Consider the following 13,341-nt stretch of genomic DNA (forward strand, 5'->3'; position numbering starts at 1 on the left):
GTGAAAGGCCCTCAGAGATAGCTTCATCGCGGGAGATTACAATAATTCTGAAAGCTTTGGTTTCAACAGCGTGAAGCCGAGCTAGGTGTGAGGCAGGAGCACCGGCCCATAGGGGAGAACAGTATTCCATTGAGCTGCGGATGAAAGCCTTGTATGTGGTGAGGAGCTCAGGTGTGCCGAGGAAGGACTTCGCACGACGGAGGATGCCCAGTCGGCGACTGGCTTTGGAGGCCAGCTTGGAAATGTGGTTTTCCCAAGAAAGATCATGGCAGATAGTGAGACCCAAAATCTTGAGCGACAGAACTTCTTGGAGAGGATTGTTGAGAAAGTAGATGGGAGGGTTGTCCAGTCGATCTTTTCGGAGAGACATAGTAAGAGTGTGAGATTTGTCAGGATTGAAAGACATGTTCCACTTGTTTGACCAGTCTGTGATTTTGTCCAGGTCTTCAGAGAGTGAGGAGGCAGCAGACTGCCGATCTGAGGGAAGAGGAATGGAGCGGCAGAGAGTGGAGTCATCAGCAAAGAGATAGAGAGGATTTTCGAGAGAGTCAGAGAGATCATTGATGAAGACCAGAAAAAGCACGGGGCCCAGAACACTGCCTTGGGGAACTCCAGCCTGAACAGGAAGAGGAGATGAGAGAAACCCATTCAGGGCCACACGTTGACGACGACTAGAGAGGAAGTCCGCCAGCCATGCGTGGAGATTTCCATGGATACCAAAGGAGGAGAGTTTGGTGAGCAGAGCGGGGTGCCAGACCGTGTCGAAGGCACGTGATATGTCGAGGGAGACAGCTCTAATTTCCTGTTTGGCATTGAGGACCTCCATCCATTGTTGAGACAGCAGAAGCAGCATGTCCAGAGTAGAGTGACCTGGTCTGAAACCAAATTGATGATCAGAGATCAAGCCATTGGAGAAGAGGAAAGATTTCATATCCGAAGCAATGATGGATTCCATGACTTTGCTGATAATTGGGAGAAGGCTGATTGGTCTGTAGTTGCTAGGATCTGTTTTTGCACCTTTTTTGTGCAAAGCGGTGATGTTGGCTGATTTCCAAGCAGATGGCAGTTGACCTTGAGCAAAAGAGAGGGTGAAGAGAACAGAGAGAGGGTGAGATAGAGCAGCAGAGCAAGATTTTAGGACCCGTGGGCTGATGCCGTCGGGTCCAGTTGCAGAATCAGAGTCGAGGGTTGACAGAAACTTTTCCACCTTGTCAGGAGGAAAGGACACGGAGTCCAGGAGCAGCAGGGTACGACTGGGTATGGTGGGTACAGAGAGGGATGGGTTTGGGACACAAGATTTAGAGGCAAACACAGAGTTGAGGCATTCAGCTTTTTCACGTGCGGAGTCAGCTGTGTAGCCGTTTGAGGTAAGGGAGGGGATGGAGGGGGAACAAACACCAGAAACGGATTTGACCAGACGCCACCAGGATTTGGAAGAGGGAGACAGATAAGAGAGTTCGGTCTTGAGAACGGAGAGATATTGTTTCCTGGCTCTCCTGAGGGTGGACACACACTTGTTTCGGGCTTTGTGAAAGGAAATGAGATTTCCTTCCGTTGGATTTGCTTTCCAGGAGACGAAGGCAAGTTGTTTCTGGGCAACAGCCTCACCACAAGATTCCGTGTACCATGGATGGGAGGAAGGGTATGACAACTGAAGACGAGATGGGATAAATCTGTGCATGAGAGAGAGCAATTTACTTTGGAAGAATTCCCAGGATGAGTTGATGTCAGAGGTGGTAGAGATGGGAGACCAGTCCAGATGATTGATGGCTGCTTGAAGACCGTGCCAGTTGGCCTGAGTGAAATGCCAGACTCGTCGACGCTGAGCAGGCTCCCTGAGGATGGTCAGAGAGATGTCCACTTTAACAAGGACATGATCAGATGATCCGATCGGAGCAGAAGAAGAGCAGCAGACATTTTCAGGGAAGATCTGGGTAGTGTTATTAGGAAATGAAGGTGATTTTATAGGATTGTTCAGGTAGAGTGATTTTATAATCCTCCTTCATGGTATCTGGGTGGTGTTATTAGGAAATGAAGGTGCTTTTATAGGATTGTTCAGGTAGAGTGATTTTATAATCCTCCTGCATGGTATCTGGGTGGTGTTATTAGGAAATGAAGGTGATTTTATAGGATTGTTCAGGTAGAGTGATTTTATAATCCTCCTTCATGGTATCTGGGTAGTGTTATTAGGAAATGAAAGGTGTTTTTATAGGATTGTTCAGGTAGAGTGATTTTATAATCCTCCTTCATGGTATCTGGGTGGTGTTATTAGGAAATGAAGGTGATTTTATAGGATTGTTCAGGTAGCGTGATTTTATAATCCTCCTTCATGGTATCTGGGTAGTGTTATTAGGAAATGAAGGTGATTTTATAGGATTGTTCAGGTAGAGTGATTTTATAATCCTCCTTCATGGTATCTGGGTAGTGTTATTAGGAAATGAAAGGTGATTTTATAGGATTGTTCAGGTAGAGTGATTTTATAATCCTCCTTCATGGTATCTGGGTAGTGTTATTAGGAAATGAAAGGTGTTTTTAGAGGATTGTTCAGGTAGAGTGAATTTATAATCCTCCTTCATGGTATCTGGGTGGTGTTATTAGGAAATGAAGGTGATTTTATAGGATTGTTCAGGTAGCGTGATTTTATAATCCTCCTTCATGGTATCTGGGTAGTGTTATTAGGAAATGAAAGGTGATTTTATAGGATTGTTCAGGTAGAGTGATTTTATAATCCTCCTTCATGGTATCTGGGTGGTGTTATTAGGAAATGAAGGTGATTTTATAGGATTGTTCAGGTAGCGTGATTTTATAATCCTCCTTCATGGTATCTGGGTAGTGTTATTAGGAAACTAGGGCATGCCCGTACTATATCTATATCTAAAATTATATCCCCCCCCTCTATTTACATGAAATGGTTTGGTCCAAAGCGAACGGCTTGCGAGTACGGTGACAATCCCCCCCCTCTATTTACATGAAATGGTTTGGTCCATTCGCAAAGCCAAAGCGAACGGCAGTTACGAATCGCAGTTACGATGAATCGCAAAATAGTTTTAATTAGTTTTAAAACATAGTTTAACGGCAACATAGTTTGCCAACGTGAAATAAATGAATACGCTCTCAAATGTGCCGTCCGAGGCAGAGTGTGTTCGCCACGTTCGGCACACGCGATAGCTCGCTGCTCTCTGATTGGTTGAATCGTTTTTTGGACATAGCTCGGTAAGTAATTGTCCGATTAATATGAAACCTTGAAAAGGCACATCCTCGGGTCCCCAGCAATATACCTGGCAAGTTTAAAGTATATCGGACCGGTAGTTGTCGAGAAACAGCGGTCGCATACACACACACAGAGATTACTGGAATTATAGATAGACTAGGGCATGCCCGTACTATATATATATCTAAAATTATATCCCCCCCCTCTATTTACATGAAATGGTTTGGTCCAAAGCGAACGGCTTGCGAGTACGGTGACAATCCCCCCCCTCTATTTACATGAAATGGTTTGGTCCATTCGCAAAGCCAAAGCGAACGGCAGTTACGAATCGCAGTTACGATGAATCGCAAAGTAGTTTTAATTAGTTTTAAAACATTGTTTAACGCCAACATAGTTTGCCAACGTGAAATAAATGAATACGCTCTCAAATGTGCCGTCCGAGGCAGAGTGTGTTCGCCACGTTCGGCACACGCGATAGCTCGCTGCTCTCTGATTGGTCGAATCGTTTTTTGGACATAGCTCGGTAAGTAATTGTCCGATTAATATGAAACCTTGAAAAGGCACATCCTCGGGTCCCCAGCAATATACCTGGCAAGTTTCAAGTATATCGGACCGGTAGTTGTCGAGAAACAGCGGTCGCATACACACACACAGACAGAGATTAGTGGAATTATAGATAGATGAAGGTGATTTTATAGGATTGTTCAGGTAGAGTGATTTTATAATCCTCCTTCATGGTATCTGGGTAGTGTTATTAGGAAATGAAAGGTGATTTTATAGGTTTGTTCAGGTAGTGTGATTTTATAATCCTCCTTCATGGTATCTGGGTAGTGTTATTAGGAAATGAAAGGTGTTTTTATAGGATTGTTCAGGTAGAGTGAATGTATGATCCTCCTTCATGGTATCTGGGTAGTGTTATTAGGAAATGAAAGGTGATTTTATAGGATTGTTCAGGTAGAGTGATTTTATAATCCTTCATGGTATCTGGGTAGTGTTATTAGGAAAAGAAGGTGATTTTATAGGATTGTTCAGGTAGAGTGAATTTATTAGCCTCCTTCATGGTATCTGGGTAGTGTTATTAGGAAATGAAAGGTGATTTTATAGGATTGTTCAGGTAGAGTGATTTTATAATCCTCCTTCATGGTATCTGGGTAGGGTTATTAGGAAATGAAGGTGATTTTATAGGATTGTTCAGGTAGATTGATTTTATAATCCTCCTTCATGGTATCTGGGTAGTGTTATTAGGAAATGAAAGGTGATTTTATATGATTGTTCAGGTAGTGTGATTTTATAATCCTCCTTCATGGTATCTGGGTAGTGTTATTAGGAAATGAAGGTGATTTTATAGGATTGTTCAGGTAGAGTGATTTTATAATCCTCCTTCATGGTATCTGGGTAGTGTTATCAGGAAATGAAGGTGATTTTATAGGATTGTTCAGGTAGAGTGATTTTATAATCCTCCTTCATGGTATCTGGGTAGTGTTATTAGGAAATGAAGGTGATTTTATAGGATTGTTCAGGTAGAGTGATTTTATAATCCTCCTTCATGGTATCTGGGTGGTATTATTCAGGAAATGAAGGTGATTTTATAGGATTGTTCAGGTAGAGTGATTTTATAATCCTCCTTCATGGTATCTGGGTAGTGTTATTAGGAAATGAAAGGTGATTTTATAGGATTGTTCAGGTAGAGTGATTTTATAATCCTCCTTCATGGTATCTGGGTGGTGTTATTAGGAAATGAAAGGTGATTTTATAGGATTGTTCAGGTAGATTGATTTTATAATCCTCCTTCATGGTATCTGGGTAGTGTTATTAGGAAATGAAGGTGATTTTATAGGATTGTTCAGGTAGATTGATTTTATAATCCTCCTTCATGGTATCTGGGTGGTGTTATTAGGAAATGAAGGTGATTTTATAGGATTGTTCAGGTAGAGTGAATTTATAATCCTCCTTCATGATATCTGCATCGTGTTATTAGGAAATGAAAGGTGATTTTATAGGATTGTTCAGGTAGAGTGATTTTATAATCCTCCTTCATGGTATCTGGGTAGTGTTATTAGGAAATGAAGGTGATTTTATAGGATTGTTCAGGTAGAGTGATTTTATAATCCTCCTTCATGGTATCTGGGTGGTGTTATTAGGAAATGAAGGTGATTTTATAGGATTGTTCAGGTAGAGTGATTTTATAATCCTCCTTCATGGTATCTGGGTAGTGTTATTAGGAAATGAAAGGTGATTTTATAGGATTGTTCAGGTAGAGTGATTTTATAATCCTCCTTCATGGTATCTGGGTGGTGTTATTAGGAAATGAAAGGTGATTTTATAGGATTTTTCAGGTAGAGTGATTTTGAAATCCTCCTTCATGGTATCTGCATCGTGTTATTAGGAAATGAAGGTGATTTTATAGGATTGTTCAGGTAGAGTGATTTTAAAATCCTCCTTCATGGTATCTGGGTAGTGTTATTAGGAAATGAAGGTGATTTTATAGGATTATTCAGGTAGAGTGATTTTATAATCCTCCTTCATGGTATCTGGGTGGTGTTATTAGGAAATGAAGCTGATTTTATAGGATTGTTCAGGTAGAGTGATTTTATAATCCTCCTTCATGGTATCTGGGTAGTGTTATTAGGAAATGAAGGTGATTTTATAGGATTGTTCAGGTAGAGTGATTTTATAATCCTCCTTCATGGTATCTGGGTAGTGTTATTCGGAAATGAAAGGTGATTTTATAGGATTGTTCAGGTAGAGTGATTTTATAATCCTCCTTCATGGTATCTGGGTGGTGTTATTCGGAAATGAAAGGTGATTTTATAGGATTGTTCAGGTAGGGTGATTTTATAATCCTCCTTCATGGTATCTGGGTGGTGTTATTAGGAAATGAAGGTGATTTTATAGGATTGTTCAGGTAGAGTGATTTTATAATCCTCCTTCATGGTATCTGGGTAGTGTTATTCGGAAATGAAAGGTGATTTTATAGGATTGTTCAGGTAGAGTGATTTTATAATCCTCCTTCATGGTATCTGGGAGGTGTTATTAGGAAATGAAGGTGATTTTATAGGATTGTTCAGGTAGAGTGATTTTATAATCCTCCTTCATGGTATCTGGGTAGTGTTATTAGGAAATGAAAGGTGATTTTATAGGATTGTTCAGGTAGAGTGATTTTATAATCCTCCTTCATGGTATCTGGGTAGTGTTATTAGGAAATGAAAGGTGATTTTATAGGATTGTTCAGGTAGAGTGATTTTATAATCCTCCTTCATGGTATCTGGGTAGTGTTATTAGGAAATGAAGGTGATTTTATAGGATTGTTCAGGTAGAGTGATTTTATAATCCTCCTTCATGGTATCTGGGTAGTGTTATTAGGAAATGAAAGGTGATTTTATAGGATTGTTGAGGTAGAGTGATTTTATAATCCTCCTTCATGGTATCTGGGTAGTGTTATTAGGAAATGAAGGTGATTTTATAGGATTGTTCAGGTAGAGTGATTTTATAATCCTCCTTCATGGTATCTGGGTAGTGTTATTAGGAAATGAAGGTGATTTTATAGGATTGTTCAGGTAGAGTGATTTTATAATCCTCCTTCATGGTATCTGGGTAGTGTTATTAGGAAATGAAGGTGATTTTATAGGATTGTTCAGGTAGAGTGATTTTATAATCCTCCTTCATGGTATCTGGGTAGTGTTATTAGGAAATGAAGGTGATTTTATAGGATTGTTCAGGTAGAGTGATTTTATAATCCTCCTTCATGGTATCTGGGTAGTGTTATTAGGAAATGAAAGGTGATTTTGTGGGATTGTTCAGGTAGAGTGATTTTATAATCCTTCTTCATGGTTTCTGGGTAGTGTTATTCGGAAATGAAGGTGATTTTATAGGATTGTTCAGGTAGAGTGATTTTATAATCCTCCTTCATGGTATCTGGGTGGTGTTATTAGGAAATGAAAGGTGATTTTATAGGATTGTTCAGGTAGAGTGATTTTATAATCCTCCTTCATGGTATCTGGGTAGTGTTATTAGGAAATGAAAGGTGATTTTATAGGATTGTTCAGGTAGAGTGATTTTATAATCCTCCTTCATGGTATCTGGGTGGTGTTATTAGGAAATGAAAGGTGATTTTATAGGATTGTTCAGGTAGAGTGATTTTATAATCCTCCTTCATGGTATCTGGGTAGTGTTATTAGGAAATGAAAGGTGATTTTATAGGATTGTTCAGGTAGAGTGATTTTATAAGCCTCCTTCATGGTATCTGGGTAGTGTTATTAGGAAATGAAAGGTGATTTTATAGGATTGTTCAGGTAGAGTGATTTTATAATCCTCCTTCATGGTATCTGGGTAGTGTTATTAGGAAATGAAGGTGATTTTATAGGATTGTTCAGGTAGATTGATTTTATAATCCTCCTTCGTGGTATCTGGGTGGTGTTATTAGGAAATGAAAGGTGATTTTATAGGATTGTTCAGGTAGAGTGATTTTATAATCCTCCTTCATGGTATCTGGGTGGTGTTATTAGGAAATGAAAGGTGATTTTATAGGATTGTTCAGGTAGAGTGATTTTATAATCCTCCTTCATGGTATCTGGGTAGTGTTATTAGGAAATGAAAGGTGATTTTATAGGATTGTTCAGGTAGAGTGATTTTATAATCCTCCTTCATGGTATCTGGGTAGTGTTATTAGGAAATGAAAGGTGATTTTATAGGATTGTTCAGGTAGAGTGATTTTATAATCCTCCTTCATGGTATCTGGGTAGTGTTATTAGGAAATGAAAGGTGATTTTATGGGATTGTTCAGGTAGAGTGATTTTATAATCCTCCTTCATGGTATCTGGGTGGTGTTATTAGGAAATGAAAGGTGATTTTATAGGATTGTTCAGGTAGAGTGATTTTATAATCCTCCTTCATGGTATCTGGGTCGTGGTATTAGGAAATGAAAGGTGATTTTATAGGATTGTTCAGGTAGAGTGATTTTATAATCCTCCTTCATGGTATCTGGGTAGTGTTATTAGGAAATGAAAGGTGATTTTATGGGATTGTTCAGGTACAGTGATCAAACCAATGGTAAAAGGATAGTTTTTATTTTGTTTTTCCTGCCAAATCTCAATGAAATTCGTGCATAAAGACTCCCAATGACATCTATTTAACATTATCCGTACATAACAATAAAACAATTACAATGAGAACAAAGAACGATCAAGACATTCCCCTTTTCGGAATGTTGCTCCATAGGACACAATGATTCCCAAGTGTTGGTGATAATGACGACTGGAATTGCAGTCTCTTTGGAATACCGCAGGTCCTGCACAAACACAACTGGACGAGGTACAATTTGTGGTGAATCCTTCTTTTACACAGTTTGCTGTGAATCCTTCTTTTACACAGTTTGCTGTGAATCCTTAATTTACACAATTTGTGGTGAATCCTTCTTTTACACAGTTTGCTGTGAATTCTTCTTTTACACAGTTTATAGTGAATCCTTCTTTTACACAGTTTGCTGTCAATCCTTCTTTTACAGAGTTTGTGGTGAATCCTTCTTTTACACAGTTTGCTGTGAATTCTTCTTTTACACAGTTTATAGTGAATCCTTCTTTTACACAGTTTGCTGTGAATCCTTCTTTTACACAGTTTGCTGTGAATCCTTCTTTTACACAGTTTGCTGTGAATTCTTCTTTTACACAGTTTATAGTGAATCCTTCTTTTACACAGTTTGCTGTGAATCCTTCTTTTACAGAGTTTGTGGTGAATCCTTCTTTTACACAGTTTGTTGTGAATTCTTATTTTATACAGTTTGCTGTGAATCCTTCTTTTACAGAGTTTGTGGTGAATCCTTCTTTTACAGAGTTTGTTGTGAATCCTTCTTTTACACAGTTTGTTGTGAATTCTTATTTTATACAGTTTGCTGTGAATCCTTCTTTTACAGAGTTTGTTGGGAATCCTTCTTTTACACACTTTGTTGTGAATCCTTATTTTATACAGTTTGCTCTGAATCCTCCTTTTACACAGTTTGTGGTGAATCCTTCTTTTACACCTCTACACGGTTCGACCATGTCATTTGTGCTTGTGTGTTCTCTTTGCACTTTGTCCTGTTGGTCTGGTTTAAATCTAATAATTTTTGAAATTCTGTTCATGCTCGTTGCATCACCGCTTTTCGTAGTGGTGGGAAAATTTTGCAAAACTTTGAGGTATTACGTTTGGACAAAAACTTGGGAGTGGATTGGAGCCAGGGGAGATAAGGAAGGCAGGAAGGGTGAGGAAGGCAGAGATGGAGTAAGTAGAATGGGGTTTGGCAGGAAGAGGGAACTTGCTTGTCAGAAAGACGTTTGTCGTGGAAAGGAAGACGGATATGCTGGGTCATTTAGTGCTCCTATAAAAAGTTTCAGCATACGTTGGTGGAGGATAAACAGGAGAAAAGAAGCTGCCACTGCCCATGTGATGCAATGTTGTGATGTAAGGCTTCTTGTAACACCATTCATATATCGATTGTAAAAGTTGTGATGTTTCCCATAAAGGGAGATTCGTCAAGGTGTGTGCCATCCATTGAAAGGATCTTTAGCCGGAGGACTCGTCTGCCAGCACCGATCGCACATTGTCTTTCATAAAGAGTCGGCGAATTATCTCCGGCACCCTGAGCAAACTGCAAATTCGTGCCTTAACTGACAGGCGACACTGCATCAACGGCACAGTCATGCAATTATATGCAATCAGCCTCTATATATGTGCTGCACACCAATGAATGAATGAGTGAATCCTCACTATAATTCATGGACCGATGTTTGTTTGCCGTGCTACTCATCATGCAGTTCTGGGCCAATTACATCCAGACTTGCTACATAGGATCAGCATGACCACAATTAGTGTATAGGGGTGTTTTATCTTTGCCGGTGGTCTTGAGGAAGGGGAAAATTCTCTATGTAAATGTGTATCGTGTGGCGCCGCCTCCAGGTGGGAGAGGGTATTACAAGTACTCACCCTTTACAGTATGTACAGTATTCCTGTGCCCACGTTTTCCAGTGCAGTGAGGTGTTTTGAATTATAAGCAGTATGCATGTTTTCGCTTGATGTACGTAACACGGGTTTTTATTTTTATTTTCAGGAGCAATTGAGGCTGTTGTTAGTTGCCTATACACCGCCCAAATAAAGGTACGCGTGAGAAGAACGTGTTGTATGCCTGGACCAAAATCGCCTGTAGGGTGGGTACTCTGCTAGTTAAGTAATAAACCACGGACCAAATTGTCAAATCAGTGTCAGGGGAGCTGGATGAAAGGAACTGATGAGACCAAAAATAATAAATATTTCCCAATTGGGAACATGCATTCCAAAATGTTTGTAATATTGCATTGTCGAGCGGAAAAATGCGAAGTGGAATGAGAACAAAATACGTTGGAATTCTAAGATAATTTTTGTTGCAGGAAAAAATAAAACCAATACGAGGGCAACATGCAAAAGGGTACAACGACAAAAAAAAAGGAGACGAACACTTGGTACCGTATTCATATGTTTGATACACCATGGTAATTTATGTCACTTGACACATGTGTAATCTAGAATGGCACTTGGTAGAGCGCATACCTCCGCCAGGTTGAACATTTTACAATTTGTATTCCACTGATCGGTCAGATCTGCATCCGGACTATCCGTCCTTGTCACACACCAAAAGTTAATCGACTGGTTCTGGTTACCTACCCAACTCATCCACAAAGTTTTGTTATCTGTCCACAACTTTTTGAAATATCATGATATGTATCGTTTTTTGACCCCATCACCCAATGGTGAAAAATCACTCGACGAATTTTAAAAAGTCTCATATCCGGATCTTCATCAAGATTGAATTGATTCGTCTTTGTCATACACCCAAACTGTCCACCAAGTTTCGTCTGAATCTGTGCACAACTTCTTGACATATCGTACTATATATCGGTTTTGGCGCAATCACTCAATGGTGAAGAATCAGTTAAGAAATTCTCAAAAATCCAGATCCGAATCCGGATCTTCACCAAAATCGAATCAATTTGTCCTTTTCAGACACCCAACCTATCCACCAAATTCTGTCCGAATCTGTCTAACTTTTTGAGATATCCTGCTCACAGACAAACATACAACTGGAGTGAAAACATTTGACTTCCAGTTTGGGATCGGCGCACATGGACGACTGATCAGCGCTCTCTCCTACCTGTTCTTATAAGCTAAGTTCCCCGTACCATTTACGTTGTGTTTTTAATGTTTCGTTTTCATTTCTGTTTTGCTATTCGTGCTTTGTCAGTTTTTCTGTCCCAAACCATATCCTGCTGTGTTGAATTGTTTAAATATTTCCCCCCTCCACACCCCCGTCACCTCCCGCCCCCACCCCCCAGTTAAGTCGGGGCCTGCCTGCTTTAAGCATAGTTCAATGTGCTTGCTCTCCATTGTTTTACTCCTTTTATTCCATCTATTGTTCCTACTGATCCCTCGGCTCAATCCACTTACCCTCCTCCCTCAAAAAATTGATTAAAATATCTAACCTTCTTCACTTGGGGGGGAAAAACCCCAACAACCAACAACATTGGAAAAATCCAATCTCCAATCTCATTTTCCTATCCCATCTTTGCAATTTCCCCAAACTGAATAAAATGTTTCTCTTCCTTAAACCCTCTTCACATCATTAAAACATTGCCTTGCTCTGCATATTATTCCATCAGGAATAACCCATTCATTGTTCTTCTTCTTCAAAATTTCTTCCTTTTCTCTCCCAAGTCTTGTTTCCCAAAACCTCCTCACTCCTGAACCTTTTTCATTTGCAGCCGATATTCCCCCATGCCTCCAACCAAAAATGTTCTCACCACCACCACCACACCCAGGGAGTCTGTCGCAGGTCATCCAGTCTGGGAATCCTGAGGCGTCAATTTTGCAAAGGCTGTGTGCACATGACAAATGCTTCCCCTTTCATGGTTCCAAAACCCTCCATGGCAGACCATTCCCCCCATATGCTCCCCCCTCGTCCTTCCTCCTCCAGCCTTCCCCCCCCCCCCTACTCTCCACTTCTCCCCACCTTGCACCCTCTCCTTGCTCCTTTCCATATCCCTACTTCCTATCAGCAGCTCCTCTCCCCCTATCGCGAACTGCGTGGACCTCAAACATCCAGGGCCTCCATTACAACATGACAGATCTCTCAATACAGACTGCTGCTGATAAGCCAGACATCTGTTTAACAGACTCCTTACTCCCACAGGTCATCCCTGACTCCTTAGTGTATCTCCTTGGCTATTGTTTCCTCTGCTTTGATCGACCTGAACCCTGTCCTGGTGGCGGACAGACATGCACTGTACATCAAAAACTCAATTCCCCCCCCCCCCCCCCCTGTGTACTGCTCTTACACCTCCAACACCCGAGGAGTACCTCAGGCTGCGACTTCCCCTCCGCTTCCACCTCATCTACTTTCTCAACAACCCTCTCAAAGAGGTTCAGTCACTCAAACTCATGGGTCTTGCTCTTCGCCATGATCTCTCTTGGGCAAGCCACATTTCAAAGTTTGCTTCTAAAGCTAGACACCGACTGGGCTTCCTCCATCATTCAAAGTCTTTCCTTGGCACACCTGAGCTCCTATCCTCCTAAAAGGCCTTAATCCGCAGCTTGATGGAGTACTGTTCTCCCATCTGGGCTGGCTCCCCTGCCTCACATCTTGCTCAGCTTGACGCCGTGGAAACCAAGGCTTTCAAGATCATTTGAATCTCTCGCGATGGAGTTGAGTCTTTGAGCCTATCGCTTCACCATCAACTACTTTCGGTGGTCTCTCTGTATTCATCCACCAGATTTACCCTTGCACCCTCTGCCCTCTCCGTGCTTTGTCACCCCAGGTATCTGCAAGATGCACGCGATCCACGTACAACCCCCTCCTCGTGAAACTGTTTAAATCCGGAAGTACTGCTCACCTCCTCTCTTTTATTCCTCTTTTTCCCATCTGTGGAACCACCTACTATATATACTCTCTTCAATCTCATTCTTCCCTCCAGGTCTTCAAGACAGCTGTTCACCACCATCTCAAGTCATCCTCCATTTAAATCCATGACATTTTCTACACCTGTTAAACCATCCCCACCCCTCCTAAAACTTTGCTTATGTATCCATCTTGCTCTCCCCTTATGTTCTCCACTACCCCTCATTGTTAC

The 13,341-nt window shown here is 40.9% G+C and overlaps 1 protein-coding gene across 2 annotated transcripts in view; it reads left to right on the plus strand.

The window, feature by feature from the left end:
* The window catches only part of LOC137436462 (hyaluronidase-2), an 89,013-nt gene that overhangs the window by 14,441 nt on the left and 61,231 nt on the right, over positions 1-13,341 (plus strand). Inside the window, exon 3 of one of the 2 annotated variants that reach the window (XM_078786449.1) lies at positions 8,429-8,521. The exons of the other annotated variant lie outside the window; for it this stretch is intronic. The gene's annotated coding sequence lies outside the window, so the exon portion shown is untranslated. The remainder of the gene's footprint in view (positions 1-8,428; positions 8,522-13,341) is intronic. 2 annotated transcript variants of the gene reach the window in all.

Source organism: Myxine glutinosa, chromosome 11 (genome assembly GCF_964187855.1).
Source record: "Myxine glutinosa chromosome 11, kmMyxGlut1.1, whole genome shotgun sequence".
NCBI lineage: Eukaryota > Metazoa > Chordata > Myxini > Myxiniformes > Myxinidae > Myxine > Myxine glutinosa.